At 37.9% G+C, this 12,445-nt stretch overlaps 1 pseudogene; it reads left to right on the forward strand.

Moving 5' to 3' along the window:
- The window catches only part of LOC116900467, a 58,398-nt pseudogene that overhangs the window by 3,433 nt on the left and 42,520 nt on the right, over window positions 1–12,445 (forward strand).

Here is a 12,445-nt window from a genome sequence, read left to right on the forward strand (position 1 = left end):
GGTCTTTATTCATTTTTACAAATTTTAGAAAAAACTAGCTGTTTTTTTTTTTATTAACTTGAATATTTCTTATATACATTTCAGTGTTATTCCCTTTCCGGTTTCGGGCAAAGCATCCCCTCCCCCTCCCCTTCCTTATGGTGTTCCCTCCCCACCCTCCCCTATTGCCGCCCTCCCCCAACTGTCTCTAGTTCACTGGGGTTCAGTCTTAGCAGGACAGGGCTTCCCCTTCCATTGGTGCTCTTACTAGGATATTCATTGCTACCTATGAGGTCAGAGTCCAGGGTCAGTCCATGTATAGTCTTTAGGTAGTGGCTTAGTCCCTGGAAGCTCTGGTTGCTTGGCATTGTTGTAGATATGGGGTCTCGAGCCCCTTCAAGCTCTTCCAGTTCTTTCTCTGATTCCTTCAACAGGGGTCCTAGTCTCAGTTCAGTGGTTTGCTGCTGACATTCGCCTCTGTATTTGCTGTATTCTGGCTGTGTCTCTCAGGAGCGATCTACACTTCTGCACTTCTTTGCTTCATCCATCTTATCTAATTGGGTGGCTGTATATATATGGGCCACATGTGGGGCAGGCTCTGAATGGGTGTCCCTTCAGTCTCTGTTTTAATCTTTGCCTCTCTCTTCCCTGCCAAGGGTATTCTTGAAAAAACTAGCTGTTGATATCAGGAACTGCTTTTGCCTTCAGCAGTGATGTCATCTGTTCACCTGCAGGAGATAGGAGACCTTCACATCCGTTGTCATGGCAACAGCCATACATTCCCAGCATACATTTGGTTCAGCTCCCACCTTCACCTGGGAGCACTTCAAGGTTCAAATAAAAGGCATATCTTTCTGACCTCTCTCTTTTCTTTTTTTCTCTCTTCTTTTTTCTCCAACCTCACCTCCCACGCCCTTTGTTCTTAATAAATCTCCTCAACGTGAGATGACACCGTATTGGCCTGGAGTGTTCCGTTAAATTTATACCCTCTGTGAACATGCTATGTTTATAGATTTACATTTGAATCTGGTATTTTCCCTAATGAGTCTTAGTTTATGTTAAGTTTTTGCAGATTTTTATTACACACATTATTCACATTTTTTCCTAAATTTAAACATAACTTTCTTTAAAATACGTATTGTATAATCTCATGCTCTATGGTCAATGGTAAAATGCGTAAGACCATGAGATTAATTCTGAGCACTGAAAACAAAATTCTAGCAGATTATATCATTATTAGCCCAAAGGAGCATTGATTTTATCTGTATTTCATATCCATAAAATGTGCTAACATTTTGGTGTGTTTGCTTTCCTTTCTGTTACATATCCAATCAATGCAGATGATTGTTTAATTTCTAAATGTGAAGGTTTTTTCTTATTTAAATCATCTTTTCCTCTTTAAAACAGATTCACACAATCTTCAGTATACTGTTCCATGGCCCTAGTAACAGTTTTGTTACAGTATTCCTAATTTAATTCAATATCATTTAAAATTTTTCATGAATTGTGAGATGTGGTATGGGCTTCTCATTATATAATTTGACTGCTTCTAAGAAATTGCCTTACTAGATATCCTATTTTACATTTTTGTATAGCATAAATACTTGCTTAGTTAATCAAATTAATTTTTACCTTATATTAAGATAGTCATAATTTCCTGCTTCTATACATTTATGGTTATGTGATGTTGACTCCAAAAAGGGGGCTTTATTCTATAAATATTTGTATGTATGTCCACTTGCTTTTTTAAAAAAATGTCTTTTATTACTGCCAAAGCAAATCAATTAAAGTAGATTCACACTGCATCACCCTGTTTCAGGGGCCAGCCCCGGAGCTTGTTGGTTCTTTTTGAGGCAGGGGAGGGGGAAAAGCTTCTTCAGAGGGTAAGACTTTGTCTTGGGAGATACTGGGAGTGGGGGTGGAGGGGTAAGACTTTGTCTTACAAAGTATTTAGGGTTGCTGTATAATAATAAGTTTACTTATCTAAGTCTAAGTTACTATGCTGCTGTAGCTGGCTTGCCTTCTGTGTTCCTCTGAAGCTAGAAACTGCAGTCTCTGGCACTTAGCTCCTCATTCTAAAACAGCAGGAGATAAAATAAAGGATTAATTGCTAGAGCCTTTTCCCTTTTGTCTAGATGCCTCATGCTTGTCAGGCTAGGGGGAAGTTTGGAGCAATAAACTTCTATTGAACCAAGAGGAGTGAATAGGGCTTGTAGAATGAAAAAGCTTTTACATAGGCAAATATGCATAAACTTATATAAGTTTGTATACAGATTTGTGAATGAATATTTATACATTTCAACTCTAACAAGTTGGGCCCACTTTACATACATTCTCACAACTACATTCCTACACATACGCATGCAAACATTCTCACAATTACATACTTACACACACATCCATCCTTACATATGCATATGGAACAAAAGACCAAGCACGAGTGCAGAAAGAGCTCACTCATTCTGAATGAAAAATGAGCTCCAATCTTTATTGCATAAAGAAAGAAAAGGCTTCTACCCTTTAATGCTAAATGAATTAAACCCAAGTTTGTAAGAACAAAAGCTTGTTCCTTTTAATAAGACTAAGCCTGCCTTGTTATTAAGAAAGGACCTGCTCTGTCCCCTGGTAAGGAAAAAGCTACCTGCTTCTTCTCTTCTCTGCAGCTTCTTCTTCCTTCTTTCCCTCTGCATTCTGCACATTACTCACATAGTATTTTTTGTGACCTACAGTCTCTAAGTTATCCCACTCTGCATTCTCCTTTAAACCTTGCTCTTTCTTCCTGCTCTGATGGCCCAATAATGCTCTTACTCTCAATGCCTTTTCTCCCAATGCTATGCCTATGCTTCTAAGTTCTTCTTGAATTCAGTTCTGTCTAAAAGGTGTTCTTTCTAAAAAGTTCTCCTCAGCTCAGTTCCTCTCTCAGCTCGGTTATCCTCAGCTCAGTTCTGCTCAGCTCAGTTTTTCTTAGCTCAGTTCTGACTCTTCTCTTTGTCCTCAGCACTTAAACATCTTTCAGAATACATGATCACATGTTACAAAGTAAATAGAAGTTTACAACAGAGAACGTTTACATGCATAGCCATTAGGAGTAATTATCTGGCTAAACATCTACCACCTGTCTCAGCTCTACAGGTTCACTGAAGGTTTAAAACCATAACTAAGTTATAAGTGAAGTTTGTATAGATAAACCCGGTCAATATTTTATTCTCTGTCCTAGCACCTATAATAAATCATTAGTTCCATTTTTATGACCTTTGGTTAATTGTTTTACAACCTCTTACAATGTGCACTGAGTAGGAGAAAGTCTGGTTACCATCTAAGAGCAATTAACTGGTGACACTTGAGAGGCTGGCAGAGTTCTTACTGCAGTTTTGATTATCAGAAAAAGACTTAATAACAATTCTATTACAAAAGAGCTTAATAATCACTGTTATAATTTTAGGAATTCTTATAGGATCATACTAAGACTTAAGAAGTTATCTATTTATCTATATAGCATCACTACGAGGCAGTACATCTTCATAGATCTGCAGAGATCAGCTACAAAGGGCTGTGCTATTATTTAATGATTGTTATATGTGTTTAATAATAACAGGAAAAGCATTTTAATAGCAGGAATCTTTCCTAAAATGAATCCCTTACAGCCTTGCTTAATAAGGGCAAACTGGTCGCAGATTATGTAATAAGCCAAGTCAGGCCATCTCAGGATGGCCACCAGCTAGCTATTAGCTTATCCTGTTATGGCTCCTGACACCCTGTGTTTGTCAGATTTGTGCAATGCTGTTTTAAAAGGAGTTGTAATTGTGGGTAATGTGTTGTCCTGCAACTCTGAGCAATCCTTTCCTCCCCTGCTGTGCTAAGAAGGTTGAGATGGATAGAGCCAACATTGCCAGTAGCCTTTTTTATTCCATAACACTTTTCAACATATTTCATGTAGATGATGTATTTATTTTTCTTTCTGAATCCTTAGTTTGTTTTTATTACCATGAATGAAGTGATACTTATGCCAAATTTTAATATATTCAAATATGCAGTGATCATAGTTACTGCAAAGTCTAATTTTCTGTTTCACATAATTTTAAACAGTGCAGAATTAGGTGGGTACATTTCTAAATATTAATTATATCAATCTCTAAAATAAGCAAATAACTAATACCTAGTAAATTACTGAAAGTTCTTTAATAGAACTTCGTCATGGAAAGTTTATGTACGTGTGTTAACGTAAACACATAGAGCATGTCTGTGAGGATGAGTTCATTTTATCCTATTGTGACTCTTGTTCATTTGTCCTGTTTTCCTTCCTTCCATTTTTCTTTTTTCTTCCAATTTTTATTAATTAAAACTACAGGACTAAACAAAATGCCATGCATTTAGTAGGTGAATTACTAGAAGAAAACAGAGCTGTGTGTGCCTTCAGTGTAATATATCAGGAGTGATCCGTCATTGAGAGAACCAACAAGTCATAGATAGGCAATATTATAAAAAATGGAGGATGAAGAGAAAGAATCCATACTTTTCCTCATAAATTCTTTTCATGAACTAGCCTAACACAGGAACCCACGAGCGGCTTTTGGTACTTAATACTGCCATTTTATTACTATAACAGTTCCAAATACCATAAAATAAATACTTGAGGTTTCTCTTATTCCATTACAGAAATGCCAGCAATAATTTTCACTGAGCATCAACAATGAACAGTCTTCTTATTTCCTTCACCTAGCCAAATGCTTACATTTTCTAACATTATTTTCTCATCCCTATTTCAATGAGTCTTACCCTTTCTCCTGAATATTGACACACCTCTCATCCACTTTGTTTTCCAAAACCTGGCCACAAAGTGTCATTTTAATAACTTTAAACTGTTCTGTTCTTCTGATCTGGAAAGTAAACTCATATATCACAGGGAAGTGTGTTGCTTGAAGTACACTGTGCAGGTGAAGGATAATGTTTTAGGCAGCTCCTAATTGCCAGGAACCAAAAGAGCTACACACAAGAGTACAGTTTGGGTCCTTCCCTTTTATTGTTGACCATTCAACATTGTTCTTACTAACTTAACTTAATCTGCATATTCTGCCTTCTATCCTATTTTATGTATGACTCCCTCTATCTAACCTATTAACCACTACTTCTTTAAATTTCCCAAAGTAAAAAGCCACTTAGGACATATTTCCTAATAAGTAGCAACAAAACAAAGCAAAGCAAAATAAAACAAAACAAAAACAAATCCCCAAGGAAAAGCCTTTTATTATTTATTTATTGGAAATCACAGTGAGCTTCTTAATGTCATGTGTCGTTTTGTTTTGTCCTTACGTGTCATGTTACATATTTTTGGGTCTTTCAATCCCAGTTTCATTTACAATTTTGGCATCAATTATATTTTTTTCTGTTCTTTATGTCCTATTTTGCTGCATGAATATTTAGAGAGTTATATTACAGAATTTGGCACATACGACTCTAAGAAGTCCCTGAGTAGAGTTCCACACTTTCCCCTGAGTGACAATGCAGTCCTTTTTACTATTCTAGTCTTTTGTTAAATGTACTAGGAAATCTGGAGGATGACCACTATTCTGGCCACCAGGAATCCAGTTTAACTAAAATAAATGTACTTGCAATTGCTAATGGGACCAAAGAAGATGTTGGCCTTTGAAAGTATGACTGAATCTAAAAGTGAGATAAACTCTCAGATTTTACACTGCTCACCTTTAGATAAGTTTTTTGACCAAAGGGTTAGGATTTTGTAAGAATAGACTCCCAGCTGAGGATTAAATTCATTATTGGGAACTCAGAACTATAAAGGCCAAGCCTCTCTAGTAAACATTCTGTGATTGCTACATTTGATCAGGTCAGGGTTTTGTGCGGGATGAAAGTTGCAGTGTCACCCTTTTGTCCACAGTGATGAATGACACAAAACCCCTGGCTGGATAATAGATGCAGGTAGAATTGAATGTGCTAATGACTAACAGGCAATTGCTCCCTTGGAGATTGTTCCACTCAGAGATAATGACTGCTGGGTAGGTGCATACTTTCAGTTGGAAGTTGAGCCAGCAGGAAGATATTACATTCTCTGAGTGGGGAGTTACTGTGAACATCCATGCAGAGCCTCTGAGCATTTTAAGGAATGAAACTTCATGTACTCGGATGCTGCAAAAGTGTCCTGCCACATTCAACCAAGTTGCAAGTGCTGTACCACTTAAAATGTAGACTTTATCTTCTCAAGGCGATATGACTAGAGTTTCTTCCTTTCCAAGGGATCACAGATTACAGAGTCAAATGACCCTACTGTATCTTCTGTTATGAAAGAGAATGAGATTGTAAAGGCAGAAAATTAAAATAAGCTTCATTATTTCTCAAAATAGATGAGCTCTCTTGTGATCTGTTTCTATATCAGAGACTCTCAGCCTCTTCAAGATGATTTTCTGTGTCTATTCATTCTAAAAAGGTAGTTTATAATCCCTTTTATTAAAAGAGATAAAGAGTGTAAATTTATTTGCTGGAACTTCTTTGTTAAAGAATGTTGTCAAAAGTCACATACACCTGCATTGTGTGCCTTTAAGAAAGAATGTATGATGTTAAGCTCCATGAATACATTTCTAGAAACTGATTTACGACTGGGTCTCCAAAACCCAGCTCCTAGTAAATGTTTATAGTAAGGTGAACAATGACTCCCAAATATACACAGCTCATAATCACCTGAGCCTATAAATGTTTATTTACCGAAAGGAACATTGTCCACATGTTTGCCAACCTTCAGATGTGGAATCAGCTCTTAACAGAGAGCCTTCTTTTATGTGCATGAGTGTTTTGCCTGCATGTATGTCTGTGCATGGCTCGTGCCCGCAGAAACCAGAAGAAAGCATTGGATACACTGGAACTGGACTTATAGATGATTGGTAGCTGTAAATCACAGAGTCATCTCTCTGCAGCCCCAACCAAAGGATAATTTAAAGAGGAAACAAGGTAACCATTGCTGTGAAACACTATGACCCTGCTTTGAGAACTGGGAACAGGACAAGGAATGTGAAAAATGCTGCTTCTCCTAGCTGTAGCAGGGATGTGAGCACCAGAAGCTTCAAGTAAGCTTTCTAGATGCTGAGGCATCCCATCAGAGAGCCCAGTCCTCTCAACCCAGCTTTCTGTCCATGTGTCTGTTTGTTCTTTATTAATTCCCTCGAATTCTTAGTCAGGCTGAGTCCCTGGTAGTAATATAATTATTTGGCAAATGGTGCCTAAACAGCACCAGAAACCTTGGACTCTAGCTATCGAGTATCCTCATCGGTCAGATGAGGGAATTTCTTGAGAGTAGCATGATTATTCAGGTAAAGGAACCAATACAGGAAAAGGAAGAAAAACAGGGAAAGGATGAAATAAAGGCAGAGAAAGAAAGAAGGAAGAAGGCACTAATAAAGAAATAGAGGAAACGAAGTTTAAAATATTAGGTGTAAAGCATGGGACAAATGAAGTCCTGGGACAGGTAGGAACGTGCTGGTGCTTTTGGGGAGAGGTGGAAGAGACCTCAGAAGTGTGGTAAAGGCTTTTCAGCTTCATAGGTTTCTGAGCTGTGTTCAGGGGTCACTCCTGTGATCTTTCAGAGAAGAAGTTGTGAATTTGGCTACTTGAAAAATAAATAATAGGAAGAATTTAGGGATGCCGTATTTGCTATCAGTTTAACCACTTTCCCATTACATTTGGCAAAAACCATGCAGTGCACAGATGGCAGAGGCATAGTAGGGGTCTGGATAGAGCGGCTGTCTAGGCCATATGCCAGCTCCTCCATTTTCAGAGGCTTATTCAGAGGCCTTTCCTAGTAAGTATACTCTCCAGAGCATGAACATGGAGGTGATGATCTAGGTAGGCAGGAGGGCCACACTGGTGCCTATGCCTTTTCTCCTCACCGTTGCTGCAATGCACCAGCAACTGAACGCCAATAGCAAGGAGTTGCTGCAGTTTCTCCTTCAGAGGGTCCAGTTCACTCAGTCCCAGATTGAGTGAACACGTGTTTTTATATTCATTACCTTGCTGCCCTACCTAGTCAGGTCTGTTCCTGGGATGATGTTAGATGTAGTAAGTGCTGATGTGGCTTTGGGGAAAGTGGAACATTTCTTCAATGCTGATGAAAGGGAAATCGGGTAAAGGCATTGAGGAAATCACTTTGAAGTTCCTCAAAAAGCTAAAAATAGATAGACCACATGATCCAGCTCTGAAACTCTGGGCACCCAGCAAAAATTCTCTATATTATTTGTTCACTGGTGTTTGTTGCTGCCCATGCATAATAGTTGGAAATGAAAACAACCTTGATGCCCAAAACTGAAGAATTGATAATAAAAATGTGGTAAATTCACTCCTGTTCCCCACCCCAGTACCTGATCATGTTCCACTTTTCCCCTCCCTGTTTGCTCTCCAACCCAGGTACCTTCCTCAGCAGAAAGAATGGAAACAGGCAACTTCAGGAGGTAGGAGGTGAGGAAACCCTGTAGAATGTACCAGAGATCTGGGAGGACAGAGACGTTTAGAACTCAAAGGCCAGGACCATGGATGAAATGCCCTACAGAGGGGTGAGGGAACTTATAAAGTCCACTTCCAATAGAAAGACAGTGCATCAAGTGGAAGGATAGGGTTGCCATCCCAGAGTCAAAAAAATCTGACCCAGAATTATTCCTGTCTAAAAGAACTGCAGGGACAAAAATGAAGAAGAGACTGAGGGAAAGGAGGTTCTGTGATTGGCCCAAATTAGGATCCAGCTCAAGGGGAGGCTCCAAGGCCTGACACTACTACTGGTGCTATAGTGAGCTTTCAGATAGGAGCCTAGTATGACTGGCCACTGAGAGGCCCAACAAGCAGTTGAAAGTGTTAGATGCAGATTCTACCAACCAATGGACAGAAGCTGGGGACCCCTATAGTTGAATTAGGGAAAAGCTGGAAGAAGCTGAGGAGAAGGGAGACCCCATAGGAAGACCAACAGCCTCAACTAACCTGGACCCCTGAGATCTCTCAGACACTGAGCCACCAATCAAGCAGCATACACTAGCTGATATGAGAACCCCAACATATATACAACAGAAGACTGCCTGGTCTTGCCTCAGTGGGAGAAGATGCACCTAACTCTTGAGAGACTTGAGGCCACAAGAAGTTGGAGAGAGGTGGTCAGTGAGTGGGAGTGGGGTGGGGACATCCGCTTGGAGACAAGGAGGAATGGGATGAGTAACATTCAGATGGTGGACTGGAAGGGGGATAATGACTGTACTGTAAAAAAAAGATTAAAGAGTAATAATTAATAATAATAATAATCTGTAAAAATGTGGTACATTCACATAATGCATTTTTTCAGCTATGAAATAAAAGTTAAATTACAAAATTTCAGGTAAATGGATAGAAGTAGAAACATCCATCATGAGTGAAGTAATTCAGACTCAGAAAGACATTCACATGTTTTCTATAATTTGTGGATATTAACCTTAGCTAATATGATATATCTAATGAATATATAGCATATATATGTCAAAGTTAATATTCACTTAAAATACCATATAGGTCAGGAAACTAGTAATGAACTAATGTGGGGATTGGAAGTTTACAAGCAAGGCAGAAGAACCCAGTCATAAAAAGAGGGGGGTAGAATAATGGGACAGGAAATTTGAATGAAGTGTGAGTTCAGAGGGAATGCTAAAAAGTATTACTGAAGACACTTCTTAAATATATATACATACAAACATTCATATATATATATGTATATATATATATATACATACATACATACAAAAAGATTTTAATGGAGTTGCCCTATAAGACAGCAGCAATAACACTGCAAGATACAAAAGAAAACTATTGAATGGTTACCTCTTTTTCAGTTGTTGATTAGTGAGGTCCCAAGAGTCGAAAGTGCTACAGAGCTTTGCTCTTGCTTTTGGTTACAACTGAGAACTTGACAAGGAATAGCTTGTTTCAGAAGATACCATACACTTTCCTCATAGAACATTGAAAACAATCAAGCAGGTAGTAACCTGGGAGCTTTATCCTTATTGACTACCTTTCATAGTGTTAGAGCTATGCACTCCACTGAGGATAAATGATACTTGTTAAGTACCACGTAATAGACAGTGATAGAACTTTGCACACAGCTGAGGTATGAATTAAGTTTATCTCTCTTAAATATATGCAGAGAACTGTACGAATTACAATAGTGATCAACCTGACAATTGCACTGCTGTATTTGTAGCTTGACTTTTGTGTGGATAACCAATCACTTTCTGATGGAATTCACGGTCTGCTCCCTAAGACAGAGTCCATACCTGGCATCAAAGCCAGGCCAAGAATCTGTAGCTAGATAGCTTATAGACAAACTAAAATTAGTACTATGTGAAGGGGACAGAGTACTAAACTAATATCAAATCCTAATGACTTATTGTCATACCGTAGATTAGTGTATCCCTTAATCCTCATCAGAGAAGCTTCCTTTTTAAATAAATAGGAGGTGGTTAGCACAGAGGCCCACATCTGTTCAAGATGCAGAGAATAATGGACTGCAGAGTGCTCATCGCTAAATGGAGCAATTGCAATATTTCTCCTCCAAAGGCTCAGGGATCATGGCTGAAGAACAAACAGAAAGCTATTAAGTAACAGCATGGGTAGATTACAACAGAATAGTGTTTTTTCAGAAACAAGAGGGGAAGATACTCAAGTGAACTTAGTGTTTGTAATACCATGCAAAAAAACCTACACAAGCACTAACAAGACAACATCTCAGGACAGACTGGGAAAGTCTTTCTGAAGTCTCCTAGTTGAGAAGCTATTGGTAATGAATAGTTGCCGACATAGGGAGGGGGTTTTAATTAAGGGTATAGACCCTTGTAGGTAGAATGAAAATGAGTTCTAATGAATGTGTACACACAAAAGTACTTGGTCAGCACAAATTTGATAGCATGGGTTTAAAAACAAGTTCAAAGTTGGGTAGGTAGGGAAGATTGTGAATTTGGAAAGAGTTGGGTCAGGAAGGTGAATATGATCCAAATATATAAGAACATCTCAAACAAATGATAAAAATATTTTAAATGGGGGCACAAAAGGGAGTGGAATGACAAGCAGATATGAGAGTCACTGAGGTGAGGTAGATTAAAATATAATACATGAGATTCTTGAGGACTTAATAAAATATTTATCAATCTTTCATTTAGAAAGTGATGTAAAATTATATTCTGAGGGCTAGAAGCTGAAGAAGAAGAAGGGAATAGATTGGAATCTGAGCTTCTGAAACGAATTTTCCAGGATACACTCCAGTTTCAGCCCAGTAAACCAGACAACGTTCCTGGCCCCCAGAAATGAGTAGAATAAGTAACACTTATGATATGAAATTTTTTATTAATTTATGGTATCACAAAAAACATAAAGTTTAGTAAATATATCTTGAAATAATAATTTATAGAGCAGGCAGTAATAACCCAGTTCATTCACTGTAATATGCTAAAAGTGTGAGAGAAAGAAGATCATTGTACTACATATTTGTTCCATTAAAAACTTTTAAAAAGCTTTAACATTTATTCATTCATTTTATGTGCTCGAGTGTTTTTTTTTTCTGCAAGTATATATGATTATCATGTATGTACTTTAGGTCCTCAGAAGTCAGAGGAGAACATCAGATCCCCCTGAATTATATAGTAACTTTGTGGATGCCGGAAACTGAGAGTAGGTCCTCTGTAAGCAATGAGCGTTGGTAATCACAGAACCACCTTCCTGACTCCTTAAAAGCTGCTACTGTTGAGAAAAAAATATATCTCATCATGTTAATAATGATTACATTCATATAAGCAAGTGTTTTATTGGTATTTGTTTTAGTTGTTTCATTTGCTTTATGTTGGTAAACATTGTTACCCTGGGTAACAGAGGCACAGCTCAATTTCATTCCCTAAAGGAGGCTGAGTAGTTCTCTTTTCCCTTAGGATCTCCCTTCAGGCAAAACTAAGATTCAAGGCTTCATGACAGAAAATAATTTCAGGAAGAACCAATATAAAGAGATGGAATTTGAAAGACATTTTTAATATAGACTTTAAAGAAAGAGTCTCACAGAGCACAACTCAAGGATAGAATGATATATATTCATATGTAGATATGAGATTTTTAAGGGAGTCTCAAGTAATCATATTTATAAATAATATAAAATGTTTTTCTTTTGTGGCTTTCAAGTTACATCTCTGATGGATAGGAAGAACCCTTGTCCTTGCTAACAAAAGACAAAAGATGTAGGTTACACAAGAGTTGAAGAACTTTCTTCTGTTGCATGAGGTTATATGGTATATTTATGGGAGGTGTGGTTTAAATCTGGGAATGAGGGAGAAGTGCTAGAAGTGAATACATCATTTTGGTCCCGAGTAAGCATAAGACTTCTTTTGGAAAAACATAAATTGTCTCTGTGGACAATTTAGAAATTATTAGCACTATAAAAGTCTTTTGCCTTTCCTAGTAGAATAAAAGCAGG

This window comes from Rattus rattus, chromosome 1 (assembly GCF_011064425.1).
Source record: "Rattus rattus isolate New Zealand chromosome 1, Rrattus_CSIRO_v1, whole genome shotgun sequence".
In the NCBI taxonomy this organism is placed as follows: domain Eukaryota; kingdom Metazoa; phylum Chordata; class Mammalia; order Rodentia; family Muridae; genus Rattus; species Rattus rattus.